At 41.9% G+C, this 19914-nt stretch overlaps 1 protein-coding gene across 1 annotated transcript in view; it reads right to left on the bottom strand.

Moving 5' to 3' along the window:
• RGS13 (regulator of G protein signaling 13) overlaps positions 1-19306 on the bottom strand; it is a 44311-nt gene extending 25005 nt beyond the window's left edge. The window contains exon 1 of the mRNA XM_060233351.1: positions 18935-19306. The gene's annotated coding sequence lies outside the window, so the exon portion shown is untranslated. The remainder of the gene's footprint in view (positions 1-18934) is intronic.
• Positions 19307-19914: the final 608 nt, after the last annotated feature.

Raw genomic sequence — 19914 nt, forward strand, 5'->3', positions numbered from 1 at the left:
TGCCACGGAACTACCTCTCTAAAAGGTGTGTAGTCCCTTTAAATGTGATGGCAGAACTCCCTTTGGAGTTCAGTTGTGCTTGTCACACTCTTGCTTTTGGCTCCACCCCCAAAGTCTCCTGGCTCTGCCTGCGAAGTCCCCAGATGTTTATTGAATTGGACTTGGCAACCCTAGTATCCTGGAAGTAGAATTAGACCTATGGTTTCACATGACACATACTATAAATGCCAAAATGTGTCAGGTTATGTATAGTTCCTTTTTGTGCATTTGTCACTTTGATGATTTTATGAGGTTTTATTTGGGCTCTTATAAGGTTTTAATATGTTTTTGTAATAATCATGTGTACTTTTGTCTTTAACTATTGCTGCTTTAAACTTTTGGCCCCTTACTAGTACTCTAAACTTCTTTTGGAGGTATGTACTATAAATGCCACATTTTCGGTTTAAAACAATTTTTATTTAGTAACATATGGTAACAATATCTATTTCTTGCATCATTAATAACTTCTTTATATCTATCCCATATATTACTTTTTAACCACCCCTCCCCCCATTATTTGACCCCCGCCGGTGTTATTTACTTAAAATACTAAGATTTAAAGGTACCCTTAACTAATAAAAACCAAGATTAATATTCTTCTTTTTTTCTAAGACTTAATCATTATCAAAAATTGTCCAATGTCCTTTTATTTTCCACTCCTTTTCTACATATCTTCTAAACTTTTTCCCCGCCAACTTAAAAACTTCTAAGTCATAGTCTCTTAAAATTCTTGTTAATTTGTCCATTTCACTCCATGTCATAACTTTTACAATCCAATCCCATTTTTCTGGTATTTTTTCTTGCTTCCACAACTGTGCATACAATGTCCTAGCAGCTGAAAGCAAGTACCAAATTATAGTTCTATCTTTTTTTGGAAATTTTTCCATTTGTAATCCCAACTGAAAAGTCTCTGCAACTTTCTTAAATTCGTATCCCAAGATCCTAGAAATTTCTTGTTGAATCATCTGCCAATACTTTCACAAGTCCACCACATATGGTAGAAAGAACCTTCATGTTTTTTACATTTCCAACATCTATCTGGCATCTTATTGTTCATCTTTGCCAACTTTTTAGGAGTCATGTACCATCTATACATCATTTTAAAACAGTTCTCTTTAATACTATGACACGTCGAAAGCTTTATAGAATTCTTCCACAAATATTCCCAAGTTTCCATCTGTATTTCTTTATTTACATTAATTGCCCACTTAATCATTTGAGATTTCACTACTTCATCTTCTGTAGACCATTTTAAGAGTAATTTATATAATTGTGAAATTAATTTTTCATTGTCTCCAAGCAGAACTTTTTCCATTTCTATTTGCTCTTTTCTTATTCTCTCAGTTTTAATATCATTTTCCACCAAGCTCTTTATTTGTTGCATTTGAAACCAATCATATTTATTATTCAGCTCTTCAGCAGTTTTCAATTCTATTTTGTCACTTTGTATTTTTAATAGTTGATTATATGACAACCACTTTTCTTCACCCGTCTTAGCTGTTATTTTTATTACATCTGCTGGCACTATCCATAACGGTTTTCTCTCATCCCCATATTTCTTATATTTCATCCATGTATTTAGCAAATTGTTTCTTCTATAACGGTGAGAGAAAAAACCATCCTTTTTTTCCTGTAGTACATATAAGTTTGCCAGCCAAATTTATTTCCATGACCTTCCAACGCTAAGAGCTTTTTGTTTAACAGTATCACCCATTCTTTTATCCACACTAAACAAACTGCTTCATGATATAATTTTAAATCTGATAATTGTAATCCGTCTCTCTCTTTTGCATCTGTTAAGATTTTCATTTTAATCCTTGGTTTCTTCCCAGCCCACAAAAACTCTGAAATTTTCCTTTGCCATTTATTAAATTGTTTACTGTCTTTCACAATTGGAATCGAAACAAATACATTATTTTTGGCAGAATATTCATCTTAATTGCAGCTATTCTGCCAAGCAATGACAAATTAAGTTTATTCCATTTTATCATATCTTCATCCATTTTACGCCATAGCTTCTCATAATTGTTTTTAAGCAAGTCAATATTCTTCATTGTTATCTCCACACCCAAATATTTTACCTTAGAGGTAACTTCACAACCCGTTAGCTTCTGCAGTTCCTTTTGTTTGCTTACTAGCATATTTTTACATAGCAGTTTTGATTTTTCTTTATTAATATAAAGTCCCGCCAGTTCTCCATATTCTTGTATTTTAACTAACAACAAAGGTGTATGGGATTTTCATTTATAAACATTATATCATCTGCAAATGCCCTATATTTATAAGTAAATCCTTTTACTTCTAATCCTTCTATTTTGTTGTCTTCTTGGATTTGCATCAATAAGATTTCAAGAGTCATTATAAACAACAGTGGGGAAAGCAGACAGCCTTGTCTTGTACCTTTGCTAATTGTCATATCTTTTGTAAGATCTGCATTTATACATAACCTTGCACGTTGTTCAGTATATATTGTTTTTATCATCCTTATAAAGTTTTCCCCCAACTCCATTTTCTCCATTACTGCAAACATAAAGTCTCAGTTTAAATTATCAAATGCTTTCTCTGCATCCGCAAAGAATAATGTAATTTTCTTTTCTGGATGCCTTTCATAATATTCCACGATATTTACAACAATTCTAATATTGTCTCTTATTTGCCTTTTGGGAAGAAACCCCACTTGATCCTCCTGAATAAAATTTATCAAATGATGTTTAAGCCGTTCTGCCAATATTCTTGTATATATTTTATAATCATTATTTAATAGTGAAATTGGTCTATAATTTTTTACATTCGTGACATCTCTATCTTCTTTTGGAATCAATGAAATAACAGCTTCCTTCCACATATTTGGAATTTCCCCCTTTATTCTTATAATGTTCATCAATTTCTGAATTTCGGTATTAATTCCTCTTTGAAGATTTTATAAAATTTAGCTGTATATCCATCTGGCCCAGGTGCCTTTCCATTTTTCATTGCATTAATCACTGCTTCAATTTTTATTTTTTCAATTGGATCATCTAAAAGTTTTTCTATATTTTCTGTTAAGGGTCCTAATTTAATATTTTGTAAATATGTTTCCATTTTTTCTTTCTTTATTTTAACACCCTTAAATAATTTGGCATAGTACTTAAAAATTCTCTTTTTATTCCTTCCTGATCTACCAACTCTCTTCCATCAATCACAATTTTATTAATAATTTTACTTTCTTTTTCTTCAGTTGCCAGGCCAAATACTTTCCAGGTTTATTTGCTCCCTTAAAAGATTTCTGCTGTAATCTTTTCAGATTCCATTCCAGTTCTTTATTTAACAAATGTCTCATTTGTGTTTGTAGTATTGTAATTTCCCTCATAATTTTCTTTTTCCCTGGTCTTTTTCTCAATTCCCCTTCTTTTTTCTTTATTTCATTTTGAATGTCCAACATCTGTTTTTCTTTTGCCCTCTTATCTTTATTATTCAATGTAATCAATGTTCCTCTTATTACTGCTTTATAAGCATCCCACACCGTCTAAAATTCTATATCTTCTTTATCGTTTATTTGGAAGAAAACTTTAGTTTCATTTTCTAGAGATGTCACTATTTCTTTATTCTGTAGTAAATCTTCATTTAATCTCCATTTTCTCGACTTTCTCGACAGTTTTGTAATCCACATTATTGGGTTATGATCAGGTCCTATTTTAGGTAAAATCCCTATTTTCTTTGTTATAAGGCCTAAATCCTTAGTGCCCCACAACATGTCAATTCTGGAAAAAGTATTATGTCTCGCTGAAAAAAGGTATAGTCCCGTACTTCAGGGTTAATTTTTCTCCATATATCTTCCAGGTTTTCTTGTTTGACCAATTCAAAAATAGACTTTGGCAATTTTCCTTCATTATTTTTTTCCCCAGACCTATCCAGTGTATTCTGGATAGATGGTATATGACTCCTAAAAAATTAGCAAAGATGAATAACAAGATGCCAGACAGATGTTGGAAATGTAAAAAGCATGAAGGTTCTTTCTACCATATGTGGTGGACTTGTGAAAGAGCAAAGCAGTATTGGCAAATGATTCAACAAGAAATTTCTAGGATATTGGGATATGAAGTAATGAAAGTTGCAGAGACTTTCTTATTGGGATTACAAATGGAAAAATTTCCAAAAGAAGATAGAACTTTAATCTGGTACTTGCAAGAAAAAATACCAAAGAAATGGGATTGGATTATAAAAGTTATGACATGGAGTGAAATGGACAAATTAACAAGAATATTAAGAGACTATGATTTAGAAGTTTTTAAGATGGTGGGAAAAGTTTAGAAGATATATAGAAAAAGAGTGGAAAATAAAAGGACATTGGACAATTTTTGATAATTAAGTTTTAAAAAGAAGAAGAATATAAATTCTTGTTTTAATAGTTAAGGGTACCTTTAAAATATATATATATATATATATATATATATATATATATATATATATATATATATATATATATATATATATATATATATATATAGTAAATAACACTGGCGGAGGTCAAGTAACGGGGGGAGGGGTGGGTGGAAAGTAATATATGGGGTAGATAAAAGAAATTTTTAAAGATGTAAGATATAGATTTATTACCATATGTTACTAATAAAATTTTTTTACAATAAAGGACAAATTGTTGTATAATGTCTTTTAAAAAAATCCTTTGCTCCATTTGGTGCATACAGTCCCAATTAGGGTGGCCAGATCGTCCCGACCAGCCGGGAAAGTCCCGCCTTTGCTCCCAAATTCCCGCGTCACGAGTTGGGGTCCCCGGGACCATTAAAAATCCCGGGTTCGCCAAAATGGATCCAATGGTGAGGAGATGGCGGCGGGATGATCTCGGGCAGCGAGCGGGAAGAGAGGGGCGGGCTATGACGAACCGGGGGAGGGAAGCGGAGCGAAGTACGGAAGCCGAGGAGGGGGCCGCGCTCTCCAGTCACTCACGAAGCCGGGTGGTTCTTCTGCGCATGTGGGGCCGCCGCTGCTGTTTTCTTTCTGAAGGTGGGAAAGGCAAGGCGGGAGGACGGAGCGACCCACCAACCTCGCGCTGCTGCCCCTCTCCCTGCGCCCCAGCCATGGCCAGCTACGAGTACAGAGCCTCGTTCCCCTCCCCACTCGGAAGCCCCCCCCCACTCAGCGCCGCCGGCCCGGGCACAGGCAGGCAGCAGCCGCCGCCCGCCGCCGCCATCGCTGCCGCTGCAACCCGAACTACAACCCACGGCGGCGGCGGCGGCAGCAGCGCACCAACCCCAACCCGCCCCAAAGCCCTAGCTACACCCCTGAGCTCTTGGCCCCTCAGAGCCGCCTCTCCCGGCGCAGCTGTTTGCAGGGCGCCAAGGCGGCGTCGGCGTCTGGTCTGGCTGCGGCTCGCCCGGCAAAGCAGGCAGCGCCAAAAGCGCCCTCTCGAGCAAGAAGGCAGCCCGGGCCCAGGAGCAGGCAGGCGACAAGGCCAGCGGGAGGCAGCAGCCCGGAGGCGAGTGGCCCCCAGCATGCTTCGCCCTCCTCGGAGGCCGCGAGCAAAGCGGCCGCAGCGCCCCCTGTCCCGCCCGCTCCCCTGGCAACTTGGGCAGAGCAGCCGCAAGGCAGCGAGGCGTACTGGGGAGAGCCCTGGAGAAAGCGCCCTCCAAAAGTGCCCCGCCTGCAGGAAGCGGGAGGCTGGCCGACAAAGCCCCCCTGGATCCCGCCTGCGAGAGGCAGCTGGAGGACGAGGAAGAGCTGCTGAGGGAGATAGAAGAGCTGCGCTTGGAAAACGATTACCTCAAGGTAAAGGGCGGGAAACCGGGAGAGGGAGGCGGCTGGCCTGGGCCTGAGGGCAGCTGGCGGGCGGGCCGGCGCCTCCCTTGCGACTCCGAGACTGCAGAGAGGAGCTGGGGTAGCTTTTCTGCCTCCTCCCTCCCTCCCTCCACCTGTTCAGCTGTGGGGCTCGGTCTGTAGAGTGTTGTGGCGCTACTGGAGTCATAAGAGATTTGTTTGTTCTCCACTGGTGCTTGCACAGGTGACTGCCTTTGCATTTTTACCGTGCGTTGGTTGCCGCTTCTTGGAGTGAGGACTGGAAAGGGGAGCATGATATGATAATGGCTGGGTGCACTGCATGGTAATGCCTGGCTTCTAGGTAGAAGCAATGGTGTAGGGAGGGGGGGCGGGTCGCCGTCCACAGGGGATGCCGTCCAGACTGGCACCACCTCCTGGAAGTCTGCGCTCTGGGCGGGCGATGCCCAGGCACGGTGGAGAAGCATCAAGAAGCAGCCCAGGAAGGAGAAGGGGAAGGGGGCGTGAGCAGGTGCCAGCCTGCCGGGGAAGGGCTGCCGATGAAGGGGCATCGAGGCCAGGATTTGGGAACAGAAATGGCAGCAACTGAGAGAGAGAGAGAGATTTGCAACCGCCCAGCTGCTTTAGAAGTTTGCAAAATGCAGGCTTCTTGCAGGAGAGGGGGAAGACCCAAGAGAACAACAGCAGCAAAAAAAAATTTGGTACACCCCCTCTGCCCAAGGTTAGTGCCTTTTGATAGGGAAGAGCACAAAAGCTCGACCAGAAAAAGAGAGAGTGATGAGCTTTCTGTCGCCAAAATTTAGCAGCGGGGCAAGAGAGAGTTGGAGAAAAATCCTTCTCCCTAGAAGCTGGCTGCGGACTGGCTTCTGGTACCCGATCTCCACTTTTTTTTTTCTTTCTTTCCAAGGGAAAGATGTCAGATCATATGAAATTGTAGCAGCGCCAGCATAGAAAATGAAAAAAAAAAAAGATGCGAGTTGTCTACTTGGGAAAAAGAGCGTTGAGCTGCAAAAAGCGCTGGGGGGATTCTGATTTCACTCTCTCTCTCTCTCTCTCTCTCTCTCTTTCTCTCCTTGCCCTCCTCTTCTCTGAGGCCGATTTCGCACTAGAGCTTTAATCCTGATTTAACTTTGTCCCCAAACTGACTTTCTACACTAAAACCATAGAATCATAGAGTCATAAAGTTGGTTTCTCTGACTCTATGATTCTAGTGTAGAAAGTCAGTTTGGGGATAGAGTTAAACCAGGATTAAAGCTCTAGTGCGTGTTTCTCCCTAGGAATCTCTCTCTCTGTCTCCCCCTGGGTAACTCCTTCCGAAGACTTTGAAGCACCAAAGAGAGCTGCGGAGACCTCAGTATTTATACTTTCTTCCCCCTGCTTTGACATAAGAGGTTTATTTTTGATCTCTCTCACTATTCCCCATTCCCCTCCCCTGGGACCCGGAGAGCAGGAGGAGGAGAAATGAAAAGGGGGGGGGGCAGTTTTTGGATGGGAGTCGAAGCCAATCAGAAGCCAGGAGGACCCGCCTCTCTTGTTTAAGTGTCAACGCAAACATTTCTTCCCCCTTTCGCCTATTCTTTTGGTGTTAACTCTTTCAGTGCCTTTGATCAACCCGAGCTGCGTTCATATAAACAACAAATGACATGTCCAGGATTTCTTTTCATCTGTAATTCTGCACCACCTAGAGTTTAGGCTGCCACCTTCTGCTGTCTTTTGGGGCTTCTAGGGGCTGGTATGGGGAGGGGAGGGGTGGATTTGGCAAAACAAAAAAAATCTCAGTCTTCAAATGAACAGAATACAGTTTAGCAGCAGCTTATCTTTGATGCTTCCCCCCCCCCCCCCAAAAAAAAAGTTCATTGTCCCAAAAAGAACAGTCAGTCACTAAAGAAAGTGAGGAATTCTGTCCTATTGTAGCCAGGAGGATTCATGAAGGTCTCATCTCAGAATTTCCTTTGGGATGTTTTGTTATATGGAAATAAGTAGGACATAACTGGATACACACACACAAACATCCGTCTCTGTGTTTTTCTGCTTATCTATTTACCAATTGCATCCAACACATGGGTTTTTTTTTCACCCATTTCTTTTTCACAGATGATATTCTACAGTTCCTTGTGACTTTTTGCAAAAAGAAAATATTAGCTAGAACTTACTTCTGTCCAATGTTCCCTCTAAGCTGCAGAGTCTTGTGAGCAAAAATTCTACATTGTGAGCTACTGGCATTAAAGTTGTGAGCTACTGCTTAAATCATTGTGCTCTGGGGCCATCTTTCCTGAGCTAAGACAAAAAAGTGTGATCTGGAGGCTAAAAATCTGTGAGCTAGCTCACACTAACTCAGCTTAGAGGGAACACTGCTTCTGTCCCCAGTACATGAAATATCAGAAAGACCAAAAGACACACACACAGAAGCCTAGATATCTCCCAGCTGCACCAATGAACATTGTATGTAATCAGTTCAACAAAACCCCTTAAAACAAAGTTCCCTCTTTTGCACAGACCCCATCATCCTGGCTCTCTTGTAGGGTGTCTTTGACTGCTCACTTACTGCCCACTGTGTAAAATACTGATTATGTTTTTGTTCCTATCTAGTGCTGATGGAGTTGCCAGAAATGCCTTGCTTTAAGAACACAATGGCCATCCCTTAATTTGTTTTCTTGGATCAAGTAAAGCTCTCTGCATTCCTCATACCCTGGTCAGTGTCAGGAGAACAAGACTAGGATATCAGTTCCTTTCTACTGATTGCCTTTCAAAGAGAAGCCTCTACATCGTCCGTTCTCCTTCACCTTTTCTTCCTTGCCTCTCTCCCCCCATCCACACACTTAATTTTGGGTAATATAAATGGCAGTGGCTGGATGTAAACTACATATAATTCCCCCCCCCCCCCCATTGGAGCTGAGCACTAGATTCATTCTCCTTTCCAGTTTCCCATTTCCCTGTTACAATATTCAGGAGTGTATTAGTGAGGAAGCTCATTTTCCTCCTATCTGTCCTGTAAGGCAGTGCCCCTTTTTGTATGTATCTGGTTGGCATCATCAGCAGGCTCTGCATTGGCAAGAAAAAGAGAGGAGGTGGAGGTAACAGCAGCAGTGCAGAGATAACCTTCCACTAAGGTATTTCTGTGCTTTTCTGCTGCTTTCAAAAGTACAGCTGTGTAAAAGCAGATGGAGTGCTGAGTCTTCCTAGTTTCTCAGTGTCCTGTGTATTGTTGATGATAGATGGATAGTGTCTAAGGTACATACTCTGTGTGAAACCTACTTGGCTTCCTGTGTGAATGGATTTATGCGCAAGCTCTTCCCCAATTCTCTTCATGCCATCTTTCAGTCATGGATTTTACTTCTTCCCGCTTTGTGTAGTGATTAAGAGCAGCGAACTCTAATCTGGAGAACCGGGTTTGATTCCCCATAGCTCCACATGTGCCCAGTTGGGTGGTCTTGAGCCAGCCACAGCTGTCTCTTAGAGCTCTCTCAGCCCCACCTAACTCATGTCTGTTGTGGGGAGAGGAAGGCAAGGCAAATGTAAGCCGCTCCAAGACTCCTTCGGGTAGTGAAGGGCGGGTAAAGCCAACTCTTCTCCTTTATGTTGCAAAGGCTTGCCTATGGTATATGTGGAAAGAATGTAGAAGACACGGGAAAAGGGGTGGAGGTGCAACTACACTTGCCTCTGGGATGTGCTTTCCTCCTACACCCTTGCAAAAAGTGCCAACAGTGAGATGTGTGCAAGTGATACAGTCCCTGCCCTATGAGCTTCCGATAACTGTTGGGTTTCTCTTCTTCCTGATCCTGTCACAGTGATCTTTGTGAGGGATCTTGCTATAATTAAAGCATGATAACCATAAGTTTAGCTTGTTGGCTGAAGAGGTGAAAATGTGCTGGGACTGTACCTAATGAAAGTCTTTCTGTATTTGCAACAGCGGACCCGTGAAATTGCATGACTTCCCTGGCCCACTTGAAGAGACACAGCACTTTTATCCTTGCAAAAAACTCCTTCAGAGCACTGCTTGCCTGCCTTTTGGCTAACTATTAAGGCTTAGTAGAAGCTGATATAGAACAAGATGAATAGCCATGTTTGTTGAAAAGAGCAAAAGTCCAATAGCATCTTCAGGACTAACACAATTTGTGGCAGTGTATGAGCTTTCATGAGTCACAGCTCAGTTCAGATACACTTCTTCAGATCTGAAGAAGTGAGCAGAGATTCAAGAAAACTCATACCCTGCCACCGATTTTGTTAGTCTTTAAGGTGCTACTGGTCTCTTGCTCTCTTCTAGATCCTGGTATGTGTTTGCTACTTACTACTAGTTTGGTCACATCATGAGAAAACAAGACTCAGTGGGGAAAAAAAATAATGCTAGGAAAGTTGGAAGCAGCAGGAAAGGAAGACTCATCATGGGATGGATTGACTGAATAAAGGAAGCCATGGCCTTCAATCTGAGCAAAGCTGTTAGTGATAGGACAGTCTTGTTGAAATGTTTGTCAGCACAAGCAGGTATCAAGGATAGTGGATTGTTTTCCTGTGAATCTGAGTGACTCAAGAGGAGTTGCTGTTGGAGCCTTTTTTTCTTCAGCAGGGAACATCGTGAAGTTTCTCTTCTTTTTTCAAGTTGTATATTTTGGGGGTGGTAATGTCACCAGAAGTCTCTGTTTCCAGCAGTGGCAAATTGGGGAAGTGATGTCACTTCATGTTTCCGGTGGTGATATTTGGGGGAAATGACGTCACAGGAAGTGCTGCCAAAGGAAGTGATGTCACTTCCTGTTTCCGGCAGTGGCATTTGGGAGGAAATGATGCCACAGGAAGTGATGTCACTTCCTGCTTCCGGCAGGTGGCGCAGGGGAAACGATGTCACAGGAAGTGATGTCACTTCCTGTTTCCGGCGGTGGCATGCCGTCACCAGAAGTGACGTCACCGGAAGTGACGTCACTTCCTGTTTCTGGCGGCGCGCGCGCTATGCGCGCGCACACACACAATCATTTTCCCCTCAAGGTGTCCCTGGCTGGCCTGCAGATATTATGGCCACCCTAGTCCCAATAACAACGTTTTTTTGCATTTAATATTATTTCTACTGCTACAAATCTTCCATTTTTGTCTTTAAACACTAATTTCGGCTCCAATTCTTGTTTAATATAAAAAATCACTCCCCTTTTCTTCTGTTCAGCCAATGAATAAAATTCTAGTCCCAATTGCTTATTCCACAAACATTTATAATCCTTTTGTTTGATATGCACTTCTTGTAAACAAATTATATTACAATTTTGCTTTTTAATCCAATGGAACGTTGCCTTTCTTTTTTGTGGTGAATTTAGTCCATTTATATTCCAAGATAATAATTTGTAATCCATCATGGTGCAAATTCTTTATGTTCTTCACAAAATCTATGCAGTTCCTGTGTGTTTGTAATTGTCATCCTTTTTCCTTGAAGTTCAAAGCTCATACCTTCAAGTATTATCCATCTATACCTCATTTCATTGTCCCGTAATTTTTCTGTCAGTTTCTTGTATACTCTTCTGTCATTTATCACTTGTCTTAGCAACTCCTTCATAATTCTTACTCTGCTGCCTCCCACTATCAATGTCTTTTCAAAGTTTTTCTTCGTGATCTTTCTCACCATTTCTTTTGTCATATATCTTATAACCACACCTCTTGGTAGATTATTTTTTTTGGGCATAAAGTGAATTCACTCTATACATATAGTCATACATATTTCTAGTCCCTTCAGGATCTTCCTCCAAAAATTCTGCAATTATTTTTATTATATATTCTTTCAAATCAGTTTCTTCATCCTCAGGCACTCCTCTCAGACGGATCTGAGTCTCCATCAATTTGCAGTCATGAATTGCCACGTTTTCTTGTATTTTTAACAAGGTGGAATCATGTACTTTCACTCTCCCTTCCACCTCTTGCACTTTCTTTGCTGTTACCACAGCCTCATTTTTGAGATCTTCTATATCTTTTTTTAGCTCTTCAATATCTTTTCTAAGTTCTTTTTTGGAAGCAGTTATCATCTCCTTCATCCCTTTCATTACCCTGGCTTCCATTGCTTCTAATTGGTCCTGCATTTTCTCCAGTGAAGCAGTCCTTGCTCGGGTTTGCTTGTGGGTCTAACATGTAAAAACACTGAAAATTTTGACCTCACCAAATTAAATTTCAACTATCAGGTTTGAAGGAATGAAGCTTGCTTTCTTCAATAAGCCTAATTTCGCCATCCTCAGAGCCTCCTGGTCTCAGATAGTAATTTTTAAAGTTTTTATTTTCTCCAAAATGGCAGTTGCGACTTTCTGCCTCACTTAATTTTTTCCCCTTTTTTCTCTAGAGGCTTCTAAAATAGTTATTAACAATAATGTCCAATAGCATTTACTTATAAACGTCACCTCTGCCAGCTCCCCAATTTTTAATGTCCCGAACACTTTAAAAATTTTATTTAAACTTTAGCCTCCTTGCAATGGCCGCTGATGTTTTTCTATGATATTATAGTCCTAGAGTAGGCTGGCTGCTTCGATGATTTCCCTTTTCCATCCAATACTTCCTGCTTTACTTGCCACCAAATCCCGTTTTCGCTGGTAGAGATATCTCACGATACTTATCGTATTTCCTGTGTTGACTGTGGGAGATGCAATTTTATGACAATGGGACTTTTTCTCAAAAACCGCAAGCAGACCAAACTCCTTTCCACTTTTTAGCACTGTCCTTTAAATTTACAAAGTCCAAATTTCGCCCCTTCTCCCCTTCTTCTTCCAAGCTTTCTAGATTTCAATTTCTCTCCTTCTGATTTTATTTTGTTTAACTTTAATTAGTCCCGGAATGAAAGATAGTGATCTGTACCTTTTCTGTATCAAAGAAGATTAGGATCCTATCGAGCTTATGTCAAATAAATGACTCTGGAAACTTCTGCAGATGATGAAAATGTAACTCGTCTCCAGAGACCCCTCAAAGGAGCCCCTTCCCCCCCGGGACTCCCTTTTAGCCAAGGTAAATCTCCTCAAAGTTTCCTGTCCATATCTTGGACTGATCTCTGACTGAGAAAAGTAGGCAGTAGGCATTAATTTGCCTTCCACTACCCCGAACAGAAGTTCCAGCCTGCTCCCCTTCTGAGAAGCAGTTCAGCTCGGCATTTTCCAATCCCGGAAGTCCGCATTTTCCACAGCATTTTCCCCTTGCCCAACTCCACAAACATGATCCTAAGAATGGTTTTCAGAAATAGGTGCTATTCCTAGGCAGTTCAATGTAACTGTTTTGGGCTTTCATTTGAAGTGTTTCCTGCTTCTCTCATGTCAACAAAGCGAATGTTCTCTTCTGTATTCTTTGCTGCCCAACGCCAATATCCTCTCCCCCCCCCCTCGCCCCAAGAACCTGGGGCCCCAGCCATCCATCTTGTAACTCTAGCCTGGCTTTGTAAAAGGAAACAGCCAAGTAAGGACTTCAGTCACCAGAGCCTGCCCAAGGTTGCGCTATTCCTAGATAAAGGGGGTGGGAGGATGAGATGGCAGCCCACCCTTTAATATAATTTTAATTTAATTTTTGGATTTATATCCTGCCCTATTCTGCAAGTGGGCTCAGGGTGGCTTACAACAGTAAAACAACAGAGTTAAAATAATATAATAAAAACAAACATTACAAAAACAGGAGCAGCACAGTAAACAATCTTACAGACATAGGTGGTAAAACCACCCAACAGCATGTGGATGTTGTTCCTATTAGCCCCATTCGCACTTCACCATATAGCTGCAATGAAGCAGAGACGATAGGACTTCTAGTAAGGTACATATCATCCTTGAGGTGAAATGGTACTTTTAAAATATAGAACAGGAGTGGGAAGAGGAGAGGGAAGGAAACTGGAGTGTCTAATCTTGTTACATAGGGCACTTTCACATATCCTAAATAATACATGTTCAATCCACTTTCAATGCAATTTGCAACTGGCAAAATCTACTTCCAAATGGTCGCTGAAATGGATTGAAACTGCATTATTTAGCATGTGTGAAAGCGCCTCAGCTCTTCATTCCTGCTAAGTACTCCAGTGGTTTTACCAGCCCATATTAGACCAGCTGGTATTTCAGTTGCCTTTCAAGTTGTTTTTTTTTTTGCTCTCCAAACCTGCTCTTTAAAAAGACATGAGGACAACGGGGAAAAGACTAGAATATAATGGGTTGTTGATGATGTTGCCAAGATTCTCTGTAACAAGTGAGTAAATGAATGTTAAAGTTCCAGAGATAATGGCTAATGTGAAAAGCTGTCTTTCGTCTTTCAGTACAAGGACAAGCAGGTAACTATCTGCATTTAAACTCACACTAAGAGCCCCGTGGCACAGAGTGGTAAAGCCGGTTTGGTGTAGTGGTTAAGTGTGCGGACTCTTATCTGGGAGAACTGGGTTTGATTCCCCACTCCTCCACTTGCACCTGCTAGCATGGCCTTGGGTCAGCCTAGCTCTGGCAGAGGTTGTCCTTGAAAGGGCAGCTGCTGTGAAAGCCCTCTCCAGCCCCACCCACCTCACAGGGTGTCTGTTGTGGGGGAGGAAGGTAAAGGAGATTGTGAGCTGCTCTGAGACTCTTCGGAGTGGAGGGCAGGATATAAATCCAATATCTTCTTCTTCTTCAAAGCTGCAGTACTGCAGTCCAAACTCTCTGTTCACAACCTGAATTTGATCGTGGCGGAAGCTGGGTTCAGATAGTTGGCTCAAGGTTGACTCAGCCTTCCATCTTTCCAAGGCCGGTAAAATGAGTACCCAGCTTGCTGGGGGGGGGGAAGTGTAGATGACTGGGGAAGGCTCAATGGCAAACCACCCCATAAAAAGTCTGCCATGAAAACGTCGTGATGCGATGTCACCCCAGAGTTGGAAATGACTGGTGCTTGCACAGGGGACTACCTTTACCTTTTAGAATCACAACTATAGCACAAACCTATACTAATCTTTGGCCTTCTATGCCAAAATACCAGTGTAATGTTATATTTTTACCAGTGTAATTTTTTTTTCACCTTGAAAAATCCCTGGATTGGGGGGCAGGTTTTTCTACAAGAATTGCACTTTTTCAGGATGTTTGTTTCAGTCTTTTGTGAACATATCTGATCAAGGGCATAGCTAGGATTTTTTTTAAGATCAGGTGGCTTCCCCCCCCCCCCTTCATGGGGTATTCATATTTTTTTAAAATCCCCTGACCTAAAAAGGCGGGGTCAGCAGGCAGGATCTCGCAGGCAGCCAGCTGCAAGAAGCAGAGACCCGCAACCTCTAACTCCTCCATCTTGCTTGTCTGAGCAGGAGGGGAGAGAGGTGGGTCCAGCTCAGGTGCCCTGAGTTTGAGATCCTTCAAAAGAAGTCAGGGCGCAGGTCCTCGAGAGGCCTCCCTGCCTTTAAAGGAGGGCTATGTAGAAGAGATTTTGAAGAAGGTAGCTTTTGTAAGCTCTTCTGTGACAAGATGTAGCTGCTACAGTCATATATTGCAACCATCTTGGCTTTCAAAATCCATGTATTCCATGAAGCAGGCTGCTGACCAGAAATGTTTATATCATAGTAACTAGAGAACTGTTAAAGGACCATGGGAGTTTCAACAGTTGTGAAGGCTGAGAGGAGGAGTGGAGAGGAATGCAAGGGAGCTCTGTGTGCCTTTTCATTAGAACTACACCACCATTTGAAGCTTAATGGTTCTCTCTCTCTCTCTCTCTCGGCTTGGCTTCGCAACCCAGCAAATGGCCTTTTCTGTGGTGGCACCTTATCTGTGACAGCACTCCTTCTATTGTTGCTGTTGTTATTATTAAGTTTCTGAATTGCCCAATCCCTGCTACTTCAAGGTTCTGGGCATTGTATAACATTTGATAAAAGCCTAGAAAACCACAAAATAAAATACATAAAAAGCACTAATACAAAGATCTAAAGGAATCCAGATGGCAAAACTACACATTACTTTCCATTCTGGACTGCAAGCCACCTTGTAGGCAGGGTGGAAGAGGAACAGAACAGGTCTGGAAAGAAAAGAGAGGGTGCCAGCCAGGTTGGAAGCCATTGCTGTCCTCAACTGAAAGCCAGGCAGAACATCTCTGCCGTACAGCCACTGTGGAACTGCATAAGACCCTGCAGGGCCAAGAACGCAGTTCTGGCTGGCTTGTCATCGGGGTGTGTGGCCTAATATGCAAATGAGTTCTTGCTGGGCTTTTTCTACAAAAAAAGCCCTGGGGCCATGACCAAAAAGGCCTGGTCAAGGACAGCTGGATATCTTTGATTGTGTTGTTCTGCATAACACATTTTAGTGACCAGGGCAGGAACGCCTTTGCATATTAGGCCACACACCTCTGATGTAGGCAATCCTCCAGGAGCTTATAGGGCTCTTAGTACAGGGCCTACTAAGGCCTGTTAGTGACTATTTTTTTGTGGAAGACTTTTCCTGAGAAAAGTTTTTAAATATTGGCTTGAAGTGCTTTGACTGAGGTTGTTTATATCTCCTTTTGTTTTATGAATATTACTTTTGTAGGGTACTTTTTAAACCAAACATTGGTGTATATTTTATACTCTCATTCATCCCTGTAGCTGCTTTGAAAATCTTCAAGAATGAAATACAGGATAAAAATAGGCATCCCAATACATAGAATCATTATTTCATCTCCTATTTGGTGATGGTGCAATCTAAGGATGCACTGAACAGGCCTTTCACACGTCATATGACCTGGAGATATGTAATGCTCCCACTGCCCATGTGACTATTTCATCATCAGAATTCTTTTAATTTCACTTAGCAGGAAATGTAAGTGGCAGTTTATCAAAATGAGATGTATTGATGGAATCTCCAAACTCAGTTTTAGATGACATTTGTCAGCAATACTAATTTTACTTGCATAACTAAATGAGATGGTTACCCATGCAGGAGTACAGCTGCCCAGGGCCACCCATGGAACCTTGTGGATAAATGCAGGGCTTTGAATCCTGGTCTCCATCAAGCAGCCTAAAATGTTGGATCCACTCAATTGTCTTTCCATGTTGTTGCAACAGGGCTTTTTTTGTAGCAGGAACTCCTTTGCATATTAAGCTACACACTCCTGATGTAGCCAATCCTCCTGGAGTTTACAGGGCCTACTGTACGCTCCAGGAGGATCAGCTACAACAGGGAAGTGTGGCCTAATATGCAAAGGAGCTCCTGCTACAAAAAAAGCCCTGTGTAGCAACATTTTGTAAGTGAGTTGTAGCTAACTAGCAGCATGATAGGGTTGACTTGTAGTTACAAAACAGCTTCTGTAGCTGTCATTGTGATGGCATAGGTCTTGCATCAGCTGAGGTGACCCATGAAAGTTTATGATGGAATAAATTGTTCACCTTCAAGAGGCCACCAGCTCCTGTTTGATTTCACCACAACAGGCTTAACAAGGCTAAAAATTACCACCTGCATTTAAATGCTCAACAGTAAACAGCTCTAAAAGATCACCCCCAAATTTGGAAAACAATAATGTAGGAATCCAACAGGACTTCAGATTCCTGTTTTAGAAATGGAAACTGATCCACACACTACTTTCTGGGGTTGTCAGGTCCAACTCAAGAAATATCTGGGGACTTTGGAGGTGGAGCCAGGAGACTTTGGGAGTGGAGCTGGGAGCCAGGGTGTGACAAGCACAATTGAACTCCAAAGGGAGTTCTGGCAATCACAATTAAAGGGACTGCACACCTTTTAAATGCCTTCCCTCCATTTGGAAATAATGACGGATAGGGCACCTTCTTTTGGAGTTCATAGAATTGGACCCCTGGTCCAATCTTCTTTAAACCTGGGGGATGTTTTGAGGAGAGGCACCAGCTGCTATGCTGAAAATATAGGGCATCTACTTAAAAAACTAGCCCTTTCAGAGCCCCAGATACTCATGGATCATTTTTCCATTATACCCTGTGGGAATCAGTCTCCTTAGGATATAATGGAGTGCCTGGCAGACATTTCCCTCCCCCACCGCAGCTTTCTGATAACCCTGAAGTGAGGGGAGGGCTTCCAAACTGGGGGGATCCCCTGCCCCAAACTACTATTTTCTGACTCCATCAAGTAGAGGCTGACAAATCCAACAGATGAAAAGTTTATACCTCTTGACATTATAATATGTGTGAATGGAGATAATCTAGTGCTGAATAATCTGTCATAACAACTAAATGAGATGGTTCCAGATGTGAGAGTGCAGCTAGTCCATTACCACCCATGGAACCTAGTGGTGAAAAATGTATCCCTTTGTGTGCATTTGTAGCTGCTTTTAAATGTGGAATTAGATGGAACATGCACACACACACCCCTCCATCAAAAGACAGGACTGGTCACAATTTAGTCCTGTCCTCTCAATGAATGAACCAACACAATTAAGGAGGACAACGTTTTCAGTTTTGTGAAGCTCCCTCCCATGCAACTGTAGAAAAAGGAACAGAAAAGGAGATTTGTTTTCCAGGGTCTGAAGGATGTTCCTTCGCATTATTAGCAACACGAAAATGTCATACCATATGAGGCTATAAAATATTTTATGAGGTGTGGGAGAATGTCACACCTTCAAAAGAATATTTATGCCAGAGATCCCCCAACACTGACTCTGCCGCAGGCATTCCCGGTCAATCCCCTTGTGGTAGCTTTATCGCCAGAGGTGGATCTTGGACAGAGAACTTTATGAGAAAGTTGCTCATAGGCTTGGATGGGCTGGCGTGTGTGGGAAGCCTGCATGGAAATCTGGAACGATAGTCCCTTTTAATTCCATGGGGATAGAGTCTGTTGCATCAGAAAATATAGGCAATCCTGTATCTGACAAAGCAGGCTCTAGCCCACAGAAATACGTGTGGAAATAAAATCATGAGGGTTTGGATTTGGACCCAAAGCTGAATAAGACTTCCCTGCTTGCCTCTCTTTTGCTGCAGCCCATTGAGCCCCTGAAATTCTGTTCAGGGGTAGGGTGGGGGCAAGACATCAGTTTAAGAAGGGTAAAAAGGAAGACTGTGATGGGAGAGGAGAATTAGCAAAAATCTCCCTTACTGCACTGATAGAAGGGCCAGTATGTCAGCATATCTACTGTTATGCCGGTAGTTCAGCACCTTTGGATCCAATCCCTGGTCTTTAAAGTGTCTCAGGAGTCCAGTAGCTTTCAGAACTTCCTGGGGTAAATAAAGAATGTACTGGGATTAAGCAAGTCACATACTCACCACAATATCTTCCAGGACTTTGGGGATTTTTTTGTGATTGTTGATGAAATTATTAGCTTCTGTTTGAAGTCTGATGTTGGCAATTGGTTTCTTTTCAGCTGCTGCAACAGCACTTGGGGTATTTGCTTGCAAAAAAATTCATTATCCAAGAGTTCCTCTTGATCTTTTTTTTTCTTAAAGCACCAAGATCTTCCCCCTCTGCAGTTGGATCCTCACTGCCAGTTCTGCTGTGTGACTTGCTTTTCATGTATCTACATGCAAACATTTCTTGTGGTGTGGATAATTTTTTCCCCATTTGCTTTCAATGAACCATTGATAAGAGGATGTTTGTTCTGTCTCCTTCAGGATATCTTCACTGATCAACTAAACTGACTGCAGTTCTCTCTGTGTGTGTTCATGTGTGTTTTGGTAGTAAAATGGTTGGTAGACAAGACCATTATTTTGTGTGACTAATATTTTCCACCCCCTTATCGAACGATACTTCCTTTGTGAACTGCAAAGCCACTTCCGTAAAGAATAAAAAATGACGGGGGACAAGAGATAAGTCTTAACGCCATTCTGCTCAGAGTGACACATTTGTGGCCTGTTATCAAGAAATTAAATATGCAATTTCTATATGGTTGTTGAGTTTTCAGGTCTAAAGGAATTGTCATTCATATGTAGCTATACTACTTAAATTTGCTTTTGGAGTGAATTTTTATAAGAGGTAGATCTGTGCTTAATATGCAACGGTTCCAGTATTGGAGATAACAGATCATGAAAAACACTTAGTTTTCAGTGTCCCTCCCCCTCATCCTGTTTAGTGCCATTAGTTTCTTTGGAAGCTGATGCTTTGTTGTAGATTTTTTTCCTAATTATCCTGGCTGCTGCTGTTTCTTCATCTCTGGGTTGGTGAGGTGGGAGATCCCATGCAATTAGGAATCACATTGTGATTGCAATAATAACTGCTGCATAGCTATGCTGATTTGACTGCAGTTTTA

Source organism: Heteronotia binoei, chromosome 2 (genome assembly GCF_032191835.1).
Source record: "Heteronotia binoei isolate CCM8104 ecotype False Entrance Well chromosome 2, APGP_CSIRO_Hbin_v1, whole genome shotgun sequence".
Lineage (NCBI taxonomy): Eukaryota > Metazoa > Chordata > Lepidosauria > Squamata > Gekkonidae > Heteronotia > Heteronotia binoei.